General features: G+C 48.7%; 1 protein-coding gene across 3 annotated transcripts in view; it reads left to right on the top strand.

Annotated features, from left to right (window-relative positions):
• The first annotated feature begins 1575 nt into the window (after nt 1–1575).
• Nucleotides 1576–24062, top strand: part of PLXNA4 (plexin A4) — a 457885-nt gene continuing 435398 nt past the window's right edge. For 2 of the 3 annotated variants that reach the window (XM_030825648.1, XM_003261349.3), the window contains exon 1: nt 1576–1712. The gene's annotated coding sequence lies outside the window, so the exon portion shown is untranslated. Of the gene's footprint in view, nt 1713–12644; nt 12704–24062 lie in introns of those variants that run through there. The other variant, XM_030825649.1, reaches the window with a different exon arrangement.

Here is a 24062-nt window from a genome sequence, read left to right as displayed (position 1 = left end):
TCGCCATCTTCACTGCCTAAACCAGAGCCACATGGTGATTTCTTTCTTTGGGCTTCAGAAACCACCCTGATGTTGGCATGGTCTGTTCTGGTTGTAGTCTAGGATCTAGGGTTTCAGAGAAGAGAGGAGCCAGGAGAGCCGCTCAGTATAAACATGACTGGAAAAGTCAGGTTACCAAACCAGCTCTGGGGCACTGGCCACTCATGTTCTCTCGTGCAGGCCTTGTGCCCTCAGTGTCCTCGGCCTCCTTGGGTGCCATGTGGGGGTGACTTGGCGGGGTGTTGGGAGGGGTTCTCACTAGGAATGGGTGTATGCTTCAGCGTCAGTGTGCGCTTGTGTCAGCTCTGAGCACCTGAGGTCCCTCCGACGGCCAGTGCCCAGAGCCGCACCTTCCGAGGCGGCTGAGTGCCTCCCTCTGAGCGCGTGCCTTGCGCCCCAGTCACCCATGTATGCCCCACTCTCCGCCCCACATCGCCACCGCCAGGGTAGCTCCGTGCGGGCCGAGGGAACCCAGAGGGGGTGTCGGCAAACGCTGGTGCGGAGGAGAGCCGGCAAGCCAGGCGGCGGCGGGTGGGAGCGTCTAGGGAGGCGCCCCCTGCCCCCTCTGCCGGCCGCTCTCCCTCGGTCTAGATGTCAGCCGCGAGCTCCGAGCCAGCGAGAGCGAGCCAGAGAGGGAGCGGCGGCGGGCGGCGGGCGGCAGGGAGGAGAGGAGGCGAGGCGAGGGAGGGAGGAAGGGAAGCAGGGAGGGCGGGAGGGAGGAGAGGAGGACCCAGAGAGCGCCAGGCAGCTGGAGTTTTTGCAGCGCTTGGCCGGGCTTCAATGCACAGCAGCAGCGAGCCGCGGCGGCAGCAGGCAGCCCGGGAGCTCCGGCGGCGGCCGAGCCAGCGGCGGCCCCGCTCCCTGCCCCCTGCAAACTTTGCGAGCAGCTCGCCCGGGGGGCCGGGGGCGCGCCCGGGAGGCCCGGCTCGGCCCGCGGCCGAGCTCTCCGCCGCCGCAGCGCCAGCCGCCGCCGCCACCACCGCCGCAGCCCCGCGCCTCCCAGGGGAACAGCCGGCGGCTCCCGCGGCCCCCCAGCCCCGGCCCCAGGGCACTGCCCGGCGAGTCCCTCGGCAAGGGTGGGGGCTGCCGCGGCGCGGCCGGCCGCGCGTTGCCGGGGGGCGGCCGCCGCTACTCAGAGAGGCGCGCAGAGGCTCCGAGAGCGCTCCCCGGCGGGTCCCCCGCGCACTCGCCGCGCCCGGGCAGCGGCCCGACCGGGAGAGCATGGGCGGCGCGGAGTGACGCCGCTGTGCCCGCTTGGCATCAAGGACATTCAGCCCGCGGGGGTGGGGACGAAGGGGGGCAGCCCCGCGTCGCTACCGCAGCCCCCGAGAGCCGCCGCCGCTGCTCGGGCTCCGGGGCTGGGTGGAGGAAAGGGGTGTTCGGAATCGATCCCCATTTTCCGACCTTTTTGTTGGACATTACGCCCACCTTGGACGCCGCAAGAGGAGCTGTCAAACCCCGCAGGCTCTGATTCGGCGCCCTCCGCGTTCCTCGGCTGCTCCCGGCTTCCCTGTGCCTCGGTGGAGTATTTGCGTTCGGGGCTGGGGCTGGAGGAGGCAGCCACACGCGCGCACACGCACACGTTCAGAGGAGGGCGAGAGGCAGCGGCATAAGCTCCATCTGCAGTGTCAATGCGGCGCTCCCGCTGAAGGAGGGAAACGCGGCGCGTCCAGGTAAGGAGCCGGCCGGCCGGGGAGTGGGGCCGGGCGGGCGGCGAGGGCAGCGCGGTCGGAGAGACCCGGGCCGGCCCGGGAGTCCTCGGTGTCCCGGAACCAGCCCGCGGCACACGCACACGCACACACGCAGGCACACACACAGATCCACACCGGCACACACGGCGCTCGCGCACCTGCCCACGTCCCACCTGGACGCCCGCGGAGGTGCAGCGGCCGGAGCAGGGATTTCCCGGGTGTGTTCTCCTCTCACGCTCCCGGACTCAGACTTCTCTTTCCCGGGACTTTCGGGGTGGGGTTCTGTGTATTCCCGGCTCTGCCTCCCACCCGGGGAGGTTGAGGGAGCAATTTTTCAGCTTCCAGCCCCTTTCGTCCCGAGCTGGGCTTTAAAACGGGAGAAGTCCTGAGAGGTCTCCGGAGACCCACCCAGTGTCATCGGGGTCCCGTGGCCTTTGGACACCCTGGGATTTCAACGGGAGACAGACCCACAGATATTCGGACGCATATTTGGAGAGTGGTGGCCCAGCGCCCGGGGAGGAGGCCACATAGGCGGTTGGGGCTGCAGTTCTGTAGGGCGGCGCATATGAAACAGACACTGCGTTTCCCCAGTAAGAGGCAGCACAAACGCCTTTCTGAAGCGTGGTACTGCTTCCCCGGAATGCGCCGAGATTTCAGGCAGAAAGCGGCTTAAAGCATCGCCGCGTATGTTGCTTGTCTAGGGAAGGTACGGGGGTCCGATCCTCCTTAAAAGGTATGACCTTATTCACAGCCTCAGTCCCTGCTTAGCAGCAAGCAGACAGGACTTGGAGACACAGGACTTGGGTCCCCTCTCACCTCCCTACCCTTCCTGGGCACATGGGGCTGCCTTCCCCGGTGCCTCTGGCTGGCGAACACCTGTCACATGCCTTTCGTGGTGTGTGTCTGAGAAAGAGAACTAGAAGTGGGAAGCACGAGGGGTGTAGTCCTCCAAAAGAGGAGGCTCCCCTCCCTCGCGATGGCGGCGGCAGTGCCCACCGGAGGAGGCAAGGCAATCGTGGGTCTGCCAGCGTTCCCCAGAGCCCAGGGCTGCTCCTATTGTAGAATCACTCCCCAGAAGCCCGTGCTTTAAGGTCCTATTTCCCGAAAGCATTTTTATTCTTGTTCTCTCTGGCTGGAATTTCACAGGCTGCTCATTTTAACTTTTTCTGGAGGAGGTAGGAAGTGGCTGGGGTTCTAAGAGGCTTTTCCATAGTTCCCTTCTTGGGGTCTAAGAGCAACTAATTTAGGGTCTCAGTTTTCATAGGGAGAAGAACATGAGATCCAAGTCAAATTCAGAATTGAATATACATGTACAAGCTCCTGTGTTTCTGGTGCTGTCACTTTGAGGTAGCTTTCTAGGCAACCTGATCATATCATTCTCCCACAAAACTGAATAAGCTTGTACCCTCTGTCCAAGATCATGTGTTCAGAGTATCCCACAGACCCACCAGTGGAAAAAATATGTTAGGAGCCTTCCAGAACGTGATGGAAGAGGAGCAAACATTCTTTTGAACAAGGAGGCCCCAGTGCTAGGCCCAGAATTTGGGTTGTTTTTGTAAATCCTGAAGATAGGGGCTGAATGAAAGGGCTTTTTCAGCACCCTGACTCCGCTATTTCCAAACTTTTTTCAGCTCCTGCAAAGGTCTCTGGATAGGCTGGGGAGAAGCGCAGACGCCCCGGGAGGCAGATTGTATTCCTGCTGTGTGCTGTGTGAGCTGCCCTTTGATTGATTGAAAAGCATAGATGGAATAAAGCAAATCTCTCACAATGGAGAGACCCCAGTAGGGGGAAGAAACCTTATTTGCTTTTTAGGAATGGTGGGCGTGTGCACACACACACCCAAGATATATACACACATGCGTTCTCAGAGTCTGGCTAAATGTGGTCAGCTCCCCACCCCACCATGTGTGACAGTGGGGTCCACCTCTGTCTTCCGGGCTGTGGAAGAAATGGAACATTTCTCCCCACATGCCCCTTGAGGGCGTGGACAGGCAGATCCCACCTACGCGTACAGCAGCACATGGTTTGCAAAAGAAATTATGAGCTCCAGCAACAGCGGGTGCTTCCCAGGTAAACAGCCCCTCATGGGACCTGGAAGAGGCAAAGGGATAGGGTACAGGGTCTTCCTGAAATGTCTGTATCTTCCCTGTAGACCTCCACTCCTTTCTCTGCTTTCCTCCCTACCGTCTTTCCTTTCTCATGTATTTGCAGCCTCAGGATCCATCATTTTAATGCAAAGCTAGTATCATTATGCTGGTTATAAGCTAAACATCTGGGTTCAAAAAATCTCTGCACTTTCTGCACTTAGCATTAGGTACTAATTTGGTTTCTAGGACAAGGCAGGCATTAATTAACATCTCTGTAAAGCGGAGTATACATCACGTTTTCCTGGCTCTCTTGCCCAGCCCTGGAGCATGCCACGCTGTCATTCACCCTCTCTGCCACTCTTCTGTGCCCTTCCTTTTAAGTTCTCTGAGGTCTTTCTCACTGGGAAGACAGTCACACTAGAAAAACCCCAGCCATGAATGCTTCTTTTCAGCAGACCCTCACTGCCTGGTAGATGGTGCTTAAGGCAGCTCTCCTGTGAGCACTAGGCGTGGGTCACCTACAAGCTGCTCCTTCTTACACAATCACACCTCCCGGGGCTCTCGTCTGTCCTCCCAGGACTTCCTCCTGGATGCCCACTGGGACACTGCAGACATTTCTGGAGGACTCCAAGGCAGTCAACTTGTTTCCTTTCTCCTTCTCTGTGCCTTTCTGTCGCCTGCTGCTGCTACTCCCTGCAGACAGGGAAATCTGCACGGCATAGTCTGCCTACACACACTTGGCCTCGGGATCCTTTTCATCACAATGAGGGCTGCTGGGAATGAAGTGGGGGCTTTCTAGGATGGCAGCAGTCCTGAAGTGGGAGAGAGCTAAAGGGGCTGGGTCATTAACCACTCTTGATTCATAGTTATCAGGCTTTGATGCAAAGAAATCGCAGTGGATCTCTCTCCTCCTAGTCAGCTAGGGGGCATTTCTTAGCTGCTTCTCCCCATCCTCACCTAGAGAAGGCATACGCAGACAATGCACATCAGAGACCTGTTGGAGCAGCTCTGTGGTGGGTTACAAGGGGGCGAAAGCAATACAGAAAACACGACCATGGTCTTGGCTGTCATTAGACTATGCAACCGATGTGCCAGCATCTCCTCTCTTCTTATTTGTGTCCAGCGCTACCCAATGTGAAACTGGCTCAGACCCTGGGCTATTGAGTAGGTTCATTTCCCTCCCTTGACACCTCCCTTCCTCTTCCTCCAACCCCCACTTCTCCGCCCCCACCACTTGCTAATCTACCTCTTGGCTTTGTGCGCACATCCGCCAGCCCATTCGCCCTCAAATTTGCGGCACTCCAAGAAATCAATATAACATGAATTTAACGACAGCTAGATGATTAAGTGTTATTTATATTTAAGAGCGGCATTTTAAAAAGACGTCTCACTAATAAATCAAACGGCTGTTTGGGAGATGCACATGATTAGGGTAATTGGCCTATAGGCTCTATCGAGCTATGCTTGGTCCACACAGGGCCCTGTGGACAGGACACTGTCTCTTTAAAAGCTGCAAGCTCCACTGCTCCCTCCCCAGACTCCCACCCGATCCCCTCTAGCTGCCCAGACTTTTTCTTTCTTCTTTCATGTTGCCCTCACTGCCCAGGCTGTACCATTCAAGTTGCGGTAGGAAGGCGGAGCCCGCAGGGAGACTGAAGGGGGCTCTGCTGCTAAGTGGTAAGAGATGGATCTTAAAACGAAAGGCAGGCAGGGGTCCTGATTCCCCTGGAACAAGAGCCCAGGCCTTGTTCCTGAAGGAGGAGGCTGCTTCCCTGCATGGTATGGGGCAGCCTGGAGGAAGAGCTTCCTGAGTCCCTGTGTGAGTCTGTGTATGCCCCCACACCCTTGTCTGGTCCTGTGGCATCAGCCTCCCAAGGGAAGAGGCTGTGAGGATATTAGTATTGGTTTCAGTTCTTGTAAAAACAATGGAATGGAAGATGATAATTAATGATGATGGTGACCAATATTTATTGAGCACTCATTTGGTTTAGGCACCATTTAAGTAGTTTGCCTCATAACAACCTAGATAGGCTATTATGGTCCCTATTTCCTCCAGGAGGAAACTGAGATGCAGGAGGTTAAAGACTTTGTCCCAGATCACACAGCCACTTAGTGATGGAGCCAAGTCTCACTTGTGAGCAATCTGACCTTTCTCCTCATCACTGTGCTGGTTTCCTCCTTAGAATATATGTGCTCACTGTTCTGCTGCCCCCTTGGGAGGTTTATGGGTGAGTGCTTGGGAGGAAGTTTAGAATATCTGGTCCCTAGTCTCTTGCACTACCTCTGTGATGCCAGGCAAATGGGTTTATTCACTGAGCCTCGATTTCCCCATTCATCAAGGGAGATGAGTCTTCTCCTTGGCTGTTGGTAGGTTATAAAATTGCATGGATCATTCTAGCAGAGTGCTCAGGTCCTGAGGGTGACTGTCACCTCATTTGGCAATTCCCATTTTCTCCCAGGAAATAATGAGTGAATGAATGAATGAGTGAAGTCCCCATCTTTACTTTAGACTCTATGAGGCTCCAATTCTGATAGGAGTCTAATTCTCCCTGGTGACTGCTTCAAATTGCTAGTATTGTAGAAACAACACTTCCTCATTTCATCTTTAAAATAGCTGTGCAAGGTAGGTATTGTTTATTCCCATTTTGATAGCATAGAAACTAAGGCTGAGAAGAGAGTTTAGGTGAGATGTTCAAGGCCCCAGGTTGCTAAGGGATGGATGATTTTTTCACTCTTGGGCAAAGATTCTTACCATTACACCACTCACGGTAGATACTTGACACTTGTTCATTCATTCATTTATTACTCCTAGAGTTTCTGACTTCAGGATCCAGAAGCAGGGAAGAAATCTGTGCCTGGGGACATCATGCCATGCTGGGTGCCTGGATCCTATGGTGGTTGCAGCAGAGACTCATCGCGTGTTGGTGCCAATGGACCATGTCAGGGGATAGCCATCCTGTAGCACTTAGAGGAATTTTGATAGGTCCCCATTTGCACAAAGAAAATAATTCAGACCTGAGATGGTGCAGGCTAAGGCAAGGCATTAGGAATTACATCCTGATGCAAAAAGGTGTGGGTGTGAATCCCTGAAGGAGCCCATGGGCCCGGTTGGGTTCTGTCCCACTCCAAAGCCAGGGCTAAACTCAGTCCCTCTGGTCTGAACATTTTAGGAAAAAGCAACAAGTGAGGCACTTTGGTTACTTGCCTTTTTTTTTCTTTTTCTCCAAAAGCCAAACTTTTATTCCATGCATTATTTCTTTGACTTCTCTACACTGTAAAGTGAGTGAAAGTTCTGTCCAACTTGAGGTGGCTAGAAGGGGTGCACTTGGAATTTCATCACCTCCCCCTCTGAGGCAGCAGTAGGAATGAGTGGATAAAACATTGGGAGGTAAAGTCCTGTGCAAACTGAAACCAACAGGTGTTGGCGAGATCTCAGGCATCCTAGCTTTTCCTTCTAAGCTTGGATCTTCCCCTCCCCCTCTATGGTGTTTCCTCCATGAACCAGGATTCGCAACAGCAAATTGGATTTTGGGATGTTTTGTCACTCCAACACAAAACAGATCACTAGCTAAGAGGATAGTCTCCGCAGTCAATGTGCTGAACACGGCCTCACTGAATCAATTCCCAAGGTCTTACAGGGTAGAGTATTTTCATTATGAAGTAGGACAGAAGCAGTGGAGGAAGAGGTCATTGGAAATTTAGGAAAGGAAAACCATGGCAGTTGAAAGGCTTTCCTGGTCTTCGCTCAAGATCAGTTCCTTATCTGACATACTCACTGAACTCTTCTTGAATGAGCACAGCTGGATTTCCCTTTTGGTAGTGTGTGGAGGCTCAACCTAGAAGGTGAACCAATCATTCCTTGGCTTTGACCCAGAGGCCAAGAGGAAAGAAGTAAGCAAGGCATAGCTGGTGGATTGCTTCCGTTCTTGTGGTGGGGTTAGAGAGTGAGAGGAGACAGTAGCAGACATCAGGATGTGCAACTAAAGCAGCCTGCCTGGAATGTCAGCTAATGTTGCTAGAGTCAGTTGGAGTTCATTTTCTTCCTCTCCATCTCAGACCTGCTTTCCTGAAAGTAATACTTAAAATAGACCAGAGTTTCCCAAAGTATATTCTGCAGGGGAGTGAATAGGCATTACATACAAAAAAGTTTCCGCAGTGAAATAAGTTTGCAAGACCCTGGGTGTAAAGCAAAGCTAAAGATACTCCTTGCTGCAGGACTTCTCAGAGCCTTTAATACACTCACATGGATTGTGAAATCACTAAAGTAGATCAACTGTGTAGTGGACCTGGAATCCACTGAGAAGCACTGGATTAAGACAAGCACTTTCCTATGACTACTCTCAAATGTGAATAAAGGGGTGGCTTCTCCAGTGAAAATTTCCACTGAACCTTTGCGTTATGTAAACCAAGTATTGGATTCTGCTGATGGTGTGAGCAATAGATTCTCAAGCAGAATTGTGCCAGATAGGTAGAGAGTCCACCTCTGGCCTCAGCATTTGCTCAGCCTTCTTCAGAGCCAATCCTGCCCCTTGTCTTTCCAAGGAAAGAGACAGCTACTTAGGCACGTGTCCGTTTTCTTAGGTTCCTAGATGATTCCAATATGTCCGCTTGCTTAAAAACCACTGTTGTGGAAAAAGCTAGGCTTTGGATACAAATAGATGTAGATAACTCTAACTAAAGCATCTTGGGAAAAATCATTTTATGTTTCAGTTTATTGTTTATAAAATGAGGAGGTTAGTCTAGATCGGTGATTAAACATAGTTTAATATGTATACAGTGAAAGTCTTTGCTCCAATGAAATTTTATATGGAATTCCAATGCACAGAACAGATGCAAGCAGGACTATTCTTGTCAAAGCTATGGAGAGCCTGGGCCTTGCCCCCTCTGCCTGTCTGTCCTTCACCCCAGTCACAGCCTGGGTTCCCTAGAAAGTAGAGCTCAAGGCAGAAGCTATGTGTTACCACTTTATTGAGGGGTGGGGTCCCAGGGAAGCAAAAGTGAAGCAAAGGAGGAGAGGTAGGGAAGGAAGGAGAACAAATAGTGTGTTACCAAGCTGGCCCTGCCTTCCCAGTGAAAAGCAGCTGGTGGCTCAGTCACTCAGGAGGTATCCAGGGAAGCCTGGTGTGAACACTATGTCTCAGAATAGTCTGTGGTGGTGAGGCACAGCCAGCAGTTAATCCACGGGTCTTTCTGGTCTGCTGGAGCTCACTGGTCACAAGTCACCCCACGAGACATGAGTCAACTCCCCTCACTTTGGGGTTGGGAATACCAGGTCAAGCTAGAGCCTCTGTGGGTCAGGCCCTGGGGCTGGGGCTTCCTTGGCTCTCCCTGCAGAAGGTGTGTCAGGGTTACCCCTACAGGAGCCCAGCCTTTGCCTCTGAAGGAAGAAAAGACAGCAAGAACTTTAGGACCAGAGGAGCGGCAGAAAGCATCACTGAGGCCTTTTGTCCGTTAGATACTGACTCTGTCTTCCTCCCTTAATACATATGCTTGCCCCTAACCACTGATCAATGTGAGCAACTCACTGACTTAGAGACGTGGGTCTGTGTTAGGGCATCTGCCTGAGAGTTGCGGCTCCTAGAGGGTAGGGTCAGCCTCTGCTTCAAGCAGTGTCTTGTTTAATCAAGAGCTCAATTCATGCTTTTTAATAATGGTGAAGAAGCTGCTCCTGGCAGTGGCAATGATAACAAGGGTTCAACAGGAAAATGGCTGCAGTTCAGAATTGGGGTGGGGTGGCATGATGTCAGGTGGGACTCAGGAGATTTGGGCAGATATATAAATTGGAAGTCTGGGATAATGGTTTCCATGCAAAGAACATAAAGTTCTTCAGAACAGAGTCAGATGGCAAGACAGGGCAGGGTACTCCAATTAGGAGCCCCGGAATTCACGTGTCTATGTCAACACTAGTCGACTACACTATTATCCCATTGAAACCCCAAATAGAAACCACATTAAGAATGGGTGCCAATCCGATTTCTGGAGACTTTTCTAATGTTTTGGGGCTTACTAAACAACAGCCAGCCTTCCGCATAGTGGTGTGTGACTATCTCAGGGGCAGCACGGCTGCTGGGAAGCAGGGAGAGGTCGTAATGACCTCTGCCACCCTCCTAGTTTTAAGAAGTAATGAAAGCATTGAAATATAATGCAACAGGGGACATTTCTGCATAAAATATTTCCTGTAAGTCATTGCTTGTAGCTAGTCCTGCCCCTCATCAATGTTTTTTTTACTACTCTTGTGCTTTGAAGGCCCTTTAGGGTCAGGCTGGGGAGAGGACTGATGGTCATGCTGTGCTTGTGACCTCTTTTCCTGCTCTCTTGTCCATTAGATATTGACCCTATCTTCCTCCCTAAATGCACTTGCCCCAACCACTGATTGATGTGAGCAAATCACTGACCTAGAGACGTGGGCCTGCATTAGGGTGTCTGCCTGAGAGGTGCAGCTCCCAGAAGATAGGGTCAGCCCCTGCTTCAAGCAGTTTTTTTTGTTTCATCGGTAACTCAATTCATGCTTTTTAATAATGGTGAAGAAGCTGCTACTGGCAGTGGCAATGAAAACAATGGGAATCATGTATTTCCTTATGTTTTAGGTTGAGAGGGATCATTTCTTACTTCTTGTATACTCAGTGCCCAACCCAGAGCCTATCTTACTGGAAGCAATTGATAAACATTTGCTGTAAAAATAGAAGGAATAAATGGAGCAGGATAAGGTGGAGAAGAATGACTTTAAAAATATCAAGACTAGGGAAGTGTGAACCAGACTAATATGGTGGGTTCTTGCTCTGCAGCAGGGACAGAGTAGGGATCACATCAAGTCAGACTGACTGGCTATTCCAGAGGATTCAGATGAATCCAGATGGGTACAGGCTGAGCCCCTCAGTTATCCTCCAGCATCCTGGGTCATAGTGGTTGGGGACAGGTAGGTGCAGTGGTCTTGCACATGGATGCACATGGAATTAAATTATTTCTCTCTGTGTAAAACTCACTATGGGTTTAGGCGCTGATAGATTAGGGGGGAAGACCAAGCTGAATTTAGCAGAACATTCCAGAGACTAGTCTATAAAATCCTCCATGGAAAGAGCATTCTGTGACCAAGTAAGTTTTGCAAGCATCCTCTCTTTTGTCCTCTTCAGGAGATGCACAAGGGCGAATTAAAGGTGAAGAAGACCTGTTATTGGAAAACCTATTTATTCTTCGCCCACTGCTTTTCAGATTATTGGGTCATGGGGATCCCTTTGTGTGGATGTATTTAAGCCTATTGATGTCTCCTGGAAAGAGGGTTCCATAGAAAGGCATTTTGGGAGATGGTGACCTTCAACTGGAAGCTTTCAAGTTTTGGTTTACTTCAGAGGTGAAAAAACCAGAAGAATGAATTCACTGTACTGACAAAATAGGGACTTATAGGGACTTGTGACCCCAACTTTCAGAGGCACTGCCTGCCTCTTGTCCTTGTCATTTGCTTTTGAGACTCCCAGAAATGACTGCGAATTCTCACAAAACTTTAGCGACCGTGGCCTTGCGATCTGCCTTCAGGTGTATATTTCATAAAGAAACAATTTCGAAAAGTGTGAATGCCACTCTGACAGGTTTGTGGACATGTTTCCCACAAGTGGCACTTTTTGGTTGCATATAACGGATCAAGATGGATGTTTTCAAAATATGTGAGTAATGACATTCACCTCAATTTTTTTTCTCCAACTATGCTTCTTGAATAAGAGGCTTCAATATAACTGACGAAGATAGATGTTCCTTATCAAATTAACAAAGGAAGCTTGAGTTATTAAGGCACATCTCCCTAAGCTTTGGATGGCTGAAACAAATTTTCTCTTGGGAAGAGAAAACTTTGCCATCCAAGAAAAGGCTGAGGATTTCTAATTAGACTGTAAATCCATGGTTTCCACCACTGGGTAGTGACCTGGAGAGTGAAGTTAGGCATTTCCCATGGAAAGCGTTTTCACTGCCCGGCATTCTTCTCACATAGGTAATGATTGTACGTGTGTGTGTGTGTGTGTGTGTGTGTGTGTGTGTGAGAGAGAGAGAGAGAGAGAGAGAGAGAGAGTGTGGGAGTGTGTATGTGGGTTGGGGTAAAAGGGGGTATCCTCTAAGTGGTATTTGGGTTTGAATCACTTGGGGACACTGTCTGGTAATTCACATGCCCAATTATAGAGCCCCCACCCCCCATGCTTGGTGCAGGCACAGTGCTCCTTTCCAGAGTGAATAACAGTTGCTAACACACACTAACAAAATTCCCCTGATGCCCATTCATAAAGCATTGCACTGGTGATTCTATCAGCATTAAACTGTTTGGTGACTGAGCTTAGAATTATAGGAATCGGAGAAATGAATTAGCAGTAAATCAAGTCCCAGCTGAGTTCGAACCCAACTGCAGTGAGTTTTAAATTAAAAATATCTTGCTATGATGAAGCAGTTGTAAGTCAAGCACTGGAGCTCTGTTGCTCTTGACTTTGGAGAAGTGTGGCAGCCACCCTTTGAAAGGAAAACGCTGACAACAGCTTGTATTGATTCCCAGCCATGCTGGGAAATTGTCACTTCATTTCTTCTTCATAAACTGTTGGCTTTCATTTTTTTTTTTTTTCAAAAAAGGAATCCTATTTGCAGGGATACAGCAGAGCTTTGGGAGGAAGACAGGTGGGAGAGGGCTCAGGCCCATGGGGGACTATTCATGGCATTCTCTTTGGTCCTCAGAAAGAATCATGTGGAAGAGGAATCTGGGTCTGCGGGTGTCATGTGGTTTGTTTCCCTGCTTGGACCATATTTGATTCTTCTTTCTGGAGGATCTGTATAAAAAACAACAAAGAGAACACTTCAAGGAAGCTGCAAGACTGTCGTATTGCAGTGACAATTGTGGTGTAATAGGAAATCATTTATGTAAGTTATGGTGCCCTCTGAATGGAGCTTGTCAGAAATGTGGCTATGTTTTTTCCAGGCCTATTTTTGTTTCCTCCTGCAAAATAATCCTGAGGTTTTCATTTTCAGAGCAATTGAAGAAGTATTACATACTGGCCAGGGAATATGGAGACTGAGCTTCTAATCCTAGGTCTGCTGAATGTCTTTCAGCAAGTCCCCTCTCTGGGCTAGGCCTCAGTTTCTCCTCTTTAAAGCCAGGAATAAGCCCTTGCTGTTTCCACCTGCAGCCCAGGAGGTGAGGATGAATGTGGCCTTGCATATTAAAGGGTTGGGTGAGCATCAGAAGAAAGAGTCTATTTACACACAAGGTCAAAGAAAATCAAGACAAAGAGAATGAAAACTGAGCTTAGGCCTCGCATCACACCTTTGCCAGCTCCCGTGTGTTTGCTGATCTGGTGAGGAGGTGTAAGTGATAAAAACCACATGCAGAGGGTCAGAAAGGAGAATGCAGTAGGGATGGCAGGAGACAGTAGCAGGGGATGGTCAGTGCAGGAGTCCAGAGGCCTGGGTCCCCGAGGGGATCTCCACCCTGGCAGTAGTAGGTTCAGCTGGGGACTGCAGAAAAAGAAAAGGGTTCGTAAGATCCCTCGATGCCTACATTTCACCAAGCTCCATGCACATAGATTTGCATATTTTAGTAAGAGAGGTTGATATGATGTTATGAAATATTTAATCAATTAATTGACCAAGCAATCAGTCAATTCAAGCAATATTTATTGAGTGCCTACTATGCGCTAGGCACTATGTGAGAATTTGTGCAGAGATGAAAGACCTACTTCTGCCAGTAGGGAGTTCACAGCTTAGTGTAGCCACAACATACGTGGGAATAGAGAATTTACATGCAATGTGGCAGGAAGTGAGATTGGGGCATGAAGAGGGTGCTCTGGGAATAGGAAGAGGGGCACCCATGCAGTTATGAAAAGCAGGACATGAAGAAGGGCTCCTGGAGAAGGAGGAGGAGGAGCAAGAAGAGGGGGAGGAAGAGGAGGAGGAGAAGGAGGAAGAGGAGAAAGAGGAGGAGGAGGAAAAGGAGAAGGGGGAGGAGGAGGAGAAGGAGGAGGAGAAGGAGGAGGACGAGGAAAAGGAGGAGGAGGAGAAGGAGGAGGATGAGGAAAAGGAGGAGAAGGAGGAGGAGGAGAAGGAGGAGGGAGAGGAGAAGGAGGAGGAGGAAGAGGAAGGAGTAGGAGGAGGAGGAGAAGGAGGAGGAGGAGGATGAAGAGAAGGAGTAGGAGGAGGAGGAGAAGGAGGAGGAGGAGGATGAAGAGAAGGAGGAGGAGGAGAAAGGAGGAAGAGGAGAAGGAGGAGGAGGAGGAGAAGGAGGAGGAGGAGGAGGAGTAGGAGAAGGAGGAGGAGGAGAAGGAGGAGGAGGAGAAGGAGGAGGAGGAGAAGGAGAAGGAGGAGGAGGATGAAGAGAAGGAGGAGAAGGAGTGGGAGAAGGAGGAGGAGGAGAAAGGAGGAGGAGTTGAAGGAGGAGGAAGAGTAGGAGGAGTTGAAGGAGGAAGAGGAGGAGGAGGAAGGGAAGGAGGAGGAGGAAGAGGAGGAGGAAGAGAAGGAGGAAGAGGAGGAGAAGGAGAAGGAGGAGGAGGAGAAAGGAGGAGGAGGAGGTGGAGGAGGAGGAGGAGGAGAAGGAGGAGGAGGAGGAGAAGGAGGAGGAGGAGAAGGAGGAGGAGGAGAAGGAGGAGGAGGAGGAAGAGAGGAGGAGGAAGAGGAGGAGGAGGAAGAGTAGGAGGAGTTGAAGGAGGAGGAAGAGTAGGAGGAGTTGAAGGAGGAAGAGGAGGAGGAGGAAGGGAAGGAGGAGGAGGAAGAGGAGGAGGAAGAGAAGGAGGAAGAGGAGGAGAAGGAGGAGGAGGAGAAAGGAGGAGGAGGAGGTGGAGGAGGAGAAAGGAGGAATATGAGAAGGAGGAGGAGGAGGAGAAGGAGGAGGAGGAAGAGGAGGAGGAGGAGGAGGAGGAGGAAGAGGGGCATCCAGTTGAGTTTTAGAGGATGTTTTGAAGGATCCCTCAGATTGGCTTTGTGAACTCATAAGCAGAGGTCCCACGTGGAGGAAGCAGCACAGAGAGGTGAGAGCACAGCCCTCTGGGTCTGCAGGAGTTCAAGGCAGAGGTGGGAAGTGGGGCAAGGGGCAACATGGCAGAGGCTGCACCAGGACCAGTGTCAGTGTCCAGCTAAGGGATTTATCCATCAGGCAGCAGTCAGGCCTTGAGGATCTCCATGGAAGAGAATCAACAAGACCAGATTTGTACTGTAGCAAGATTCAGCGGGGGCCACGTGGAGAACAAGTGGAAGCAGGCTATTGCAGTAAATCAAAGCATCCTAGCCGGGGCTGATCAAAGGTGGTGGCAAAGGAGAGAAAGGGGCTGATCTGAGAATCACATCGTAGGAGTTAGCGCTGACAGATGATGGTGGATATGGTGGTGAAGGTGGTGGGCAGCAAAGAACGGGCAGTGGGGTTGTCCTGCAGGTGTCCTGCCTGGGCAGCTGGTGGGAGATGATGCCATTCATGGAGCTGGAGAAATCTGGACTGAGGCAGGTTGTGGGGGGGGCAGGAGTGCTGCATTCTTTTCTGGACAAGGTGAATTGAGGCACATGTGGATTTGCAGGTGGAAGTGACCAGGAGGCCGGCGGATACAAGGCTTTTGTGTCCCTGGCAGCTTCAACTTCATGCTTACCTAGTGTTGTTTACTTCTGGACCCAGTTGCAGACTTAGGAGTTCCTTTTGGGATCTGGCAGAAACTTGACAAAGAAGCAAGAAGATCCACGTAGAGATTCTTGCATTTTTCAAGTGGTTCATGTTTCGATGTAAACATACTGTCTTGGACAATGTACTTGAAATTGTTCTGAAAGCATCCCAGGTATTCACCTTCCCTTAGGAGAGTCCCACTACTTTCCAGTGGGAAAAGAACGATCCCAGGAGGCTGAGTAGCACCCAGAGTGCTATGGAGCAAGCTTGGAACAGAGTGCACCTGGGCCTCTGTTCTGCTTGTTCCCTTCCTCGGTGCGTGCCTCCAACTTCAATGAGCGCATGCTCAAAACAGTGTGGTCTAGGGAAATGAACTCCACCATGAACTAAGAGATTGGTGATTAAAATATTGACCTTGCCCACTGGGAATAACGTCCTGTTGGTCTAATCCCACATTCTGGGAGGTAGGACAAAGTCTGCACAATCAAAGCCTGCAGGTAGGACCTGGCCACTAGATAGGGTTGGCTTGGTACGGGAGTGTCAAGTGTCAAGGAAAAATTTTTATCATGGGAATGCCTTTAGGTGGGGCAATCCCTCTCCAGGTTCTACCCCCTGTTTCTCATATCTTTGCTTCACACATCTATGATGAAGGTATTTTTAAAATACCAGACACAGTCTAGGGCTTAGTAAAACTCAAGCAGTATCTGTTCTCTCTCTTTCCAATACATGGGGAAAAAATGAATGGGTTAGCATATTAGTGACAGATGCTTTGCATTCTGCAGGGGAGCTTTATAATTTAGTGGTCTTCATTTGTTGTAGGAGATGTAGACATGGGCTCCTGTGTTCCATTACAGTGTTCATGTCATAGGAACTGCAGAGAACAGGCCATTGGTTTGAGCAGAGTGCTAGAGAGAGATATGCCCAACTCCTTCAAGTCTTCCCAGACGCTTTTAACCCTCTGTGCTGCTGCGGAAGGTAGTGAGACTTGGGGATGGGGAGAGGCCCCAGACAGTGCAGGGCCTCTGACTAGCCCGGGCATCATTTATACCAGTTCTTCAAGACTGAGGGACCCCGGGAGTTCAGGCCCAAAGAGTGTCTTTAGTTGCAAAATTGCAGTACAACATCAAGTGAAACAATGGATCTACCCTCTTCTCTGGATTGCTTCTGGGTATCTCAGGGCTGCTAATAAAATTGGCTTGTGCTTTGGGCTGTCTTGTGGGGAGAAACGGGGGGCAGGGTAAGTGTTTTTGAGCTCTAACCTTTCAAAAACCCCATAGAGGTGGCAGGATTTCTGTTCATTCCTCCTCATGCCTCTTTTCCCAGCCCTTGTACGTTTTATCAATTGCTCTCAGCATGTAATACATTTACGGAGCTGCACTTTTGGTCTCAGGGAATTCAGCAGTTTCTCCAAGTTTATCTGGTGGCACATTGTTTCCTTACTAGGAGGCAGAGGGCAGGGCCTGGGGATCTAAGAAGGAAAGTAACCTAACCGCAGTGATCTGTGGTCAGGACTGGAATAGAGCAGTTGACGCCACCGAGGGTGTCCTTGTTACATCCCCTCACCATGCCCCTGTCCACTGTGGGTGAGGCCTTTGAGATTGGTGAGCTGAGCCCTCTCCAAGGCTCAGAGCCTGCAACAAAGGTAGGGAATCCCTACACTTTCCCCTTTTCTTGTACCACCTTCTTATGTTTCATTTTAGAGACTACCTACTGAGCTGGGGGTATCAGATGTCCTCAAAGGGGCTGCTGGCTTTATGCTCGGATGAGAAGATCTAAGAAAGCAGGCAAAGGCGAAAGAGGCGGGGTAGTGACCATGTGCATGATGTCAAATTGGACAAAGAATCTTGGCTGTCATTGGCCCCCGGCTGATTGTTGGGGGTGTGGAGGAGAGAGAGTGAGCTTTGCTAAACCCAGGCCTAATTGCATGAAGTTGCTGTAGCTCATTTCACTCTCCTTTGTTCCTTCTCCTAGGACTTAATACTAGCAAGACCGAAGCCTTCTTAGCAAATACTTAAAAATAAACTAATTGAATAGTTTTTCTAAACTGCATTTATATTTCTGGCAATCATTGTTGAGTGAAATGGTATTTTATTTACATCTAAGATTTGCAGAAATGTAATAGAAGTTCTCTTGTTTTAATTTGATGATGCTAATTTTTGGAATGTTCTAAAGAACATTTATAAAAAAGCTTACAGAATATCACATATAGAATATGTGAAAATTCACTTATATAGTGAATATATATACCAAATATAGAAAATTCACTTTGAAAAAATGTCATTTCTCCCGCACATACTGTTTTGAAAGAATGACATTTTCACCTGAAACTTATATTTGAAAACTTAAAAATATTGCTAGGCATGGAACAGCATTTAACCAGGTAACAAATTTTACAAGTAGACTTAGCCACATGCCAGGTCTGGGCATTTTTGTGTGCAGACAGTATTATATGTAGAGACTTTCTGAAAACTCAGCCTGCCAAGAATTTCCTGGTAATATATGATTATTGGCTTGTATTTTCAATATTTACATCTCATATTCCCACTTAATTGCAAGCTTCTTGAAAGCAGGCATTGTCTTAGACACATTTGCAGTTCCCTTTGGACCCAACATAAGGTTGTTTGATTGTCTCTCTCTCTCCCTACCTTAAACTTGGTTTTCTGAGCTTGAAAAGAAAAGTATTTGAATGGTCGGACAGTAGAGGGCATTACACATCCTGAAACAGCTGTGGATCTACAGGAAGTGGGAAGTAGCTTCCTGGGGAAGTCTGCAGGCAGTGATGTCCATGTCTTGGTGTTTATTCTTCCATACAATTATCATTTTTCACCAGCTGATAGTAAACAGAGCACCTAATGAGTAGGTCTCTATACCACAGATGTACCATATTGCTTGGTAGACACAGAGGAGCTTCAGATAACATCCTTTCCAAAATGAAAACTCCATTAAACTTGGCTGACTTCCTGTTGTCTTTGGTGAAAAGGTCCAAAGGTTTTGCAAAGGTGAAAACTTTTTTTTTAAAAAAAAGGTAAATTAAAGGAAAATTCAAGGAAATAAAGAGATTTTTATTCAAGGGCACAAACAGTTGCTCCTTGGTAATTGATTGCCTATCTTTATGTCCCCCCCACCTCCCATTAACTCCATCTTCTGTAAAGAGAATCTTAAGTTGTAGGTTTTGATAAACTCTCCTCCCACCTCTTTTCTCTGAGCCAAACATCCTGGCTGTGCTGGCAAGTTGGGAGCCTTTGCAGGGGATGGGAAGAACTCAACTTCAGTAGCACGTGATAGAGGGTTCTTTCTCTTTTAACTGCTTTGCACATTGATGGAGAGCTCATTGCTGCTCATGGTGCAGGTAGGTCTGACTCCACATCTAATTTTGTGACTGATCACAGGTGCAGGTCACCATCTGCAGGAGGTGTGGATAGCAAAGCCCAATGTCAAAATTCATTCGTGTGGCAGGGTTTCTGGGCAGAGGGTCCTTTAAGATCTTGGGGCAGCCCCCATCCCACTGCTGGTTCATAACCAGTGGGTCTCTAAGCTTCTCTCACCCTCATTTTATGTGTGTCTTACACAAACTTCTGCCACCTGGTACTTTATTCATTAATATTTTTTGAAGGCTAAAATTTGAATTTATGTTTGTCACATTCAATTTCTTTTTGGGGGTCCAGTTTTGACCCTGTTTCAGGCTGCTAAGATAGTCTTAAACTTTGTATCATCCTCATCAATGGGTTGAGTCTTACTCTACTGTTAAATGACTTCTCTCATATTATCTCATTTGACCTTCACAAGTCCTGGAATCTGTCAGTTGCAAATTTGATAAATGTGACTCTCAGTCTTTATTCAACTTACTGATAAAAGTATGAAACAGCACAGCACCAAGGACAGAACCCTTTGACATGGCATTTTCTGAAGAGCTTCCCTTTTGGGTTTGACAAATAACCATTGATTCACTTTCTTTAGGCTCCAGAAGCAGGAGAGCACCCAGGACCCAGGATAGACTTTGGAGGCAGACAGGTCTGGCACTGCAACCCAACTTAATGCCAACTTGGCCATGCCCAATGGGCAGATTATGTGGGGACTCATTTCCAATGATTATAGGCAGGTGAGAGCTACAGGCCTTCTCCTCCACAACCTTCCTACAACAGCAAGTTGCAGATTCAATTCTACCCTACCTACCAATCTTTGTTAGTAACCAGGCACAGAAATAGCCATACAGCCTGTTTTTGAAGCTCAGTGTGGATCCTGCTGTCTGCCTCAACTAGTGTGCCAGGGAATGGTCTCAAGGTTTGCTGATATAGCGGGTCACCTCAACCCTCCTGGTGGACAACCAGAGGGCACGAGGGGCATGCAGCAGGCAGAAGCTCCCTCTCTGGCCCCAGGGTGTGGTAAAAATATTATCACTTTCTGCAAGTGTCAGGAAGTGAGAAAGTTTGGGAGGCACTGACTTAGTAACTCTGACAAGTTTATTTCAAGGAAGATTTATTTGAGGCAGATGTGGCAATGCGGTTGCAGGTTTCAGCTCACCTTGTAGTGGGATTAGAGGACAGCATCCTTTGAGAGATGAAATAGACCCTAGTAGGACCCCTAGGCCAAGAATGGAGCCACAGAGGGCTCTAGGCTTGCCAGATTCTTGTGCCCAAAGGGCAGAGATGCCTGGATGGCATTTCTAACCAATTATGCATATTCGACACTGCTTAATTTCCTGTTGATAAATTGTTTCCAACATCTCTTATGTTTTTTAACAAACAGTGTAGACTCTGATGCAAGGCTTTCAAAGGCCAAGTCACCAGCCCTGGTTAGTTACAATACTTCAGATGTCGACTAACCATCCTTGGGTGAGGATTGGAACTAACTTACATTATACCACTCTGTTTAAGCTGATGCATTTTAAAGTAATTTACAGACATCATCAAGCCTTGGCTACTCAGCTGTGTGGCATCAGCATGTTACCTGTCTTCTCTGATGTTCAGTGTCCTTATCATTAAAAGAGTAAAATAAGGGACTGCTCTAACAATTAAGTGACATAATACATGGAAATAGCTTACACACTGCTTGACACATATTAAATGCTCAATGGAGAGGTAATATTATTGAAAATTGTTGCCTGTTCTTCAGATTCCTAAAGCTTGTCAGTTCTGCTTCTTGCCACCCTATGTTGGATTAAAACACTTCAGTTTTCTTAGTTTATAAATAGTCACATCTGTTTCTAACACTGGGCTTCAACAAGTCTACTGCCTTGAGGTTCTATAAGCAAATGGGAAGGGAAGAAGAGCAGGTGGCTGGTCCCATTGCATTAATTCTGGCTCTCCGTCAGAGTATGACCTCTTAAAAAAAGATTTAAAAATATTTGTAGGGATTCCTTTATTTTTGGAAGACTCAGAATTTTCTCAGAGTCTAGAATTAACAGCCACGTTTATATATTCAATCTGTGCTCAGATCAGCCATCCACATGTAAATGTACGTTATTTTTATAGGACCTAGAGTGATATCTTAGATAATGTGGTTTTCTTGCCAGGCCATGGTGATGCTTACTGTTTTTTTTTTTTTTTTTTCAGGTTTACCACCCAAGACTATGAATTTGGTGTAGGGAGAGCAGGTAGGAGACTCTTGGCTCAAAGCAGTGGCTAACCGTTAGTGAGTAATTATTGCCTGGAGCCTACCTGATAATTATGCCAAGCATTGCAGGATGGGGCATCTGCTAATGTTTGCCTGCAACAAAGTCAGAAAGCTGAAGTGGTCCATCAGAGACCAGAGAGGTGTGTTCAGAGTACATGGTATTTGCACACTTGGATGTCCTCACCTGCCTCCAACAGAGGATATTTATGAACACAGCCCATCTCAGCTGTCTTCAGCCCCAGGCCCTGGTTTCCTGGAAAGATAGACTTAAACTAGCGAGTAAGGGCCTCTGGGATTCTCCTGTGTACAGCCAGCCAGCCAATCAGAACCCTCTGCCCTGAGGCACCCTGGTTCAGAGCGTGCTCGATTCTTCCAGGCACCTTAGCTTTGAAATCAGTGAAATCTCTGCATGATGACAAATGATTAAGCTGGAAACATTGCATTATTCCCAGCAACACTCGGGCTGAGAGAGGAAAGAACCACTGGTTGACTGTGGAGAAAGGTGATTTGCCACTGTGGAGAGGGAACAAAAGCTTGGGGAGTCTGTAAACGGAGTGTGTCAGTGTATTTTGAAAGTGATGGGACATCTGTGAGCAGAGAATCCGGCTCTGGTCTTGTGGAGGTGGTCTTTCCACCGCATAGCACACCATGGGGAGATTTGCCATTGCTTCTCTGTCCCCTAAAGGAAAAGGGGCACCTCATTGTCACACTGTCCCCCCAGGATCCTTGTCACTGCCATCCTCTACTCTTCAGCCCATCTATAGTGACCACAGGCCCTGTGTTCACTAGAACAGCCTGTGTTTCAGATATTCTGTGCCATTGCTTGAGTGTGTGTCCTGATATTTTTGGTTTGAAAATAGTCATGTATCTATATCTATATCTATCTCCAAATGGGTATCCTTGGGCAAAATTGAGAAGTAGTTGAATTTTGCCCCAAGTTCTTGGGTATCTCCTCTCTATTTCTCTCTTTCTTTCTTTAGACAGGGCTTTTGGTGCTATACGCTGTAGTGTGTATACCTGTGAGCTGGGAGCAAATAAGGGCTGAAATTCTGCTCATGTTTTATTGGCCAAGGCTTGGTGTATCTCTTTGCTCAGGAGGGGTTGCCCTTTTCTTCCCACAAGATGCCTTCTGTTTACCAAGTTCTGGCCAACCAGAGAGGACAGCACTCCCTAATTCTCAGTAAATAGCCATGTAGATCAGTGGGGACCCTGCTGTTTGCACCCTCTCCACTCTCTTCTGTTTAGCCTTGGGCCACAGAAAAACAGAGGTGATGGAGGAGGTACACTAAGGTGTAGGTTGTTGAAAGAGACAGCATGATGCTTGACCCAAAGAAATCATGTTCCAATGGTGGACTTTTAGCACGTCAGTGGAGGGAGTAAGATATGGACTGGTGCAGGGGAGCTTTGCTAGGACCTCTCAAACCAGACGGGAAGGTCGTACGTGTGGCCATTTGCTAGGTGCCTGTGCTTCAGATTGAGCTGGGAACAGCTGTCTCTGGCCCCTCTTTTGCACTTAATTTTCATGTACCCTGTCAGGAAGCTCTCTCCCTGGGCTGATGACCATCACCCCTTGGCTTTTCTGATGAGTCTGGGGAACCTGGAGTTCCTTCTGACTGTGTTATGAACCTCCTGGGGGCAAAATACCATTCTCAGTAATGTGGAAAATAGCCTAAGGACTGCTGAGAGCTGCCTCCTGCCATGTCCCCAACTTCCTTTATGTGTGTCCTCCCTGTCATTCCAGGAAATGCTGACCTCAGGGTGAGCAGGTTGCAGGCCATGCCTGGGGCTGGCAGAAACATATCTCAGGACGCATCTGCAAGGCTTCTAGATCATCCATGTGTGGATGCCGTGCCAGAGCTAGGCATTCAGAGCAGCAGGTTTTCTGCCTGTGAGGTCCACCCAGAGATACTGGCTTTTCCAGCAACCAGAATTAGGAGGAACTTCGGTTTCATGGCATGGGAGCCCATAGCACCCCAGAATCCTGAGCCAAGCATTCTAACTGCTAACAAGCCAATTCCCTGCCTCCTGGCAGAATCATCCCTAAGTGGGCTTGTAATGGGCAGTACTGGCCCCAAGGCAAAATTTTTTTTTTTTAGTTTCTTTTATCCTAACACAACTTCTACTTTAACTAGCATCACTGAGCTGGCTTTGGGGTGAGGGTCTCAGGCACCTAATTGATTTTTTACAGAAGGGCATTTCTCCTGATATTAATCTTTAGGGAAATGGAAGCCCACTTTTCTTCTGTCCAGTGTTTTGTGGCCCAAAGGGGATGTGTCTCTAGATGAAGGAAATGGAGTATCAATGCTAATTTGAGATCCAGTGAGCAGCGGCTCAGGTAATCAGATACCACTTCAGCTGGAAACCTCATACCTGCAGAAGGACTTTTTCTTCTCACCTTCCAGAGCCTTCTAGCTATGGGGTGTGCTACAGGAAATTGGAAGCTGATGAAGAGGCGGGCTGCCCCATTCCCACCCCCAGGGCTGCCTGTAGAGAATCCAGGCCCTTCATTTCCCAGTGCCTAGCATCTTGGGGCAAAGGTACTTCCAGCTACTGCTCGTGAACTAGAATTTTTGAAGAGGGGTAAGACTAACAAAAAGCCCCAAACAAATAACTCCCCCTGTGGCTTCTTTTTGACCAAGTGTTTGCTGAGAACTAAATCAACTCTCGTAAGTGTGTTCTTTCTTAGTATTTTAAAACAAGGTCTAGGAGTCAGGGCTTTAGCACTGAGGTTCTGGGTAACTCTGCCAGCTGTGATCCTGGACACCATCTCTGAATGGCTTTTCCTGCCCCAATTAATGTCTTCCTTGCTCATCACATTAACTCTCACCGGGAGCTTTCCTGTCAAAGGAAGGAGGCGGAGCAAGCACTTAGCTTTCCATCTTCTGTCAACTTCAGCTGCATCTTGGCTGCATGTGCAGCATTGATTTTACATGTCCCTCCTCAGCAAACCTGCTAATAAGATTCTTTTCCCTCCTCTCCTTCCCCCTACCCCCTTCAACCTGGCCCCGACCCCTGGTCAGACCTTGA

This window comes from Nomascus leucogenys, chromosome 13 (assembly GCF_006542625.1).
Source record: "Nomascus leucogenys isolate Asia chromosome 13, Asia_NLE_v1, whole genome shotgun sequence".
NCBI lineage: Eukaryota > Metazoa > Chordata > Mammalia > Primates > Hylobatidae > Nomascus > Nomascus leucogenys.
The sequence above is the reverse complement of the archived record's forward strand: the minus strand, read 5'-3'. Positions and strand labels throughout refer to the sequence as shown.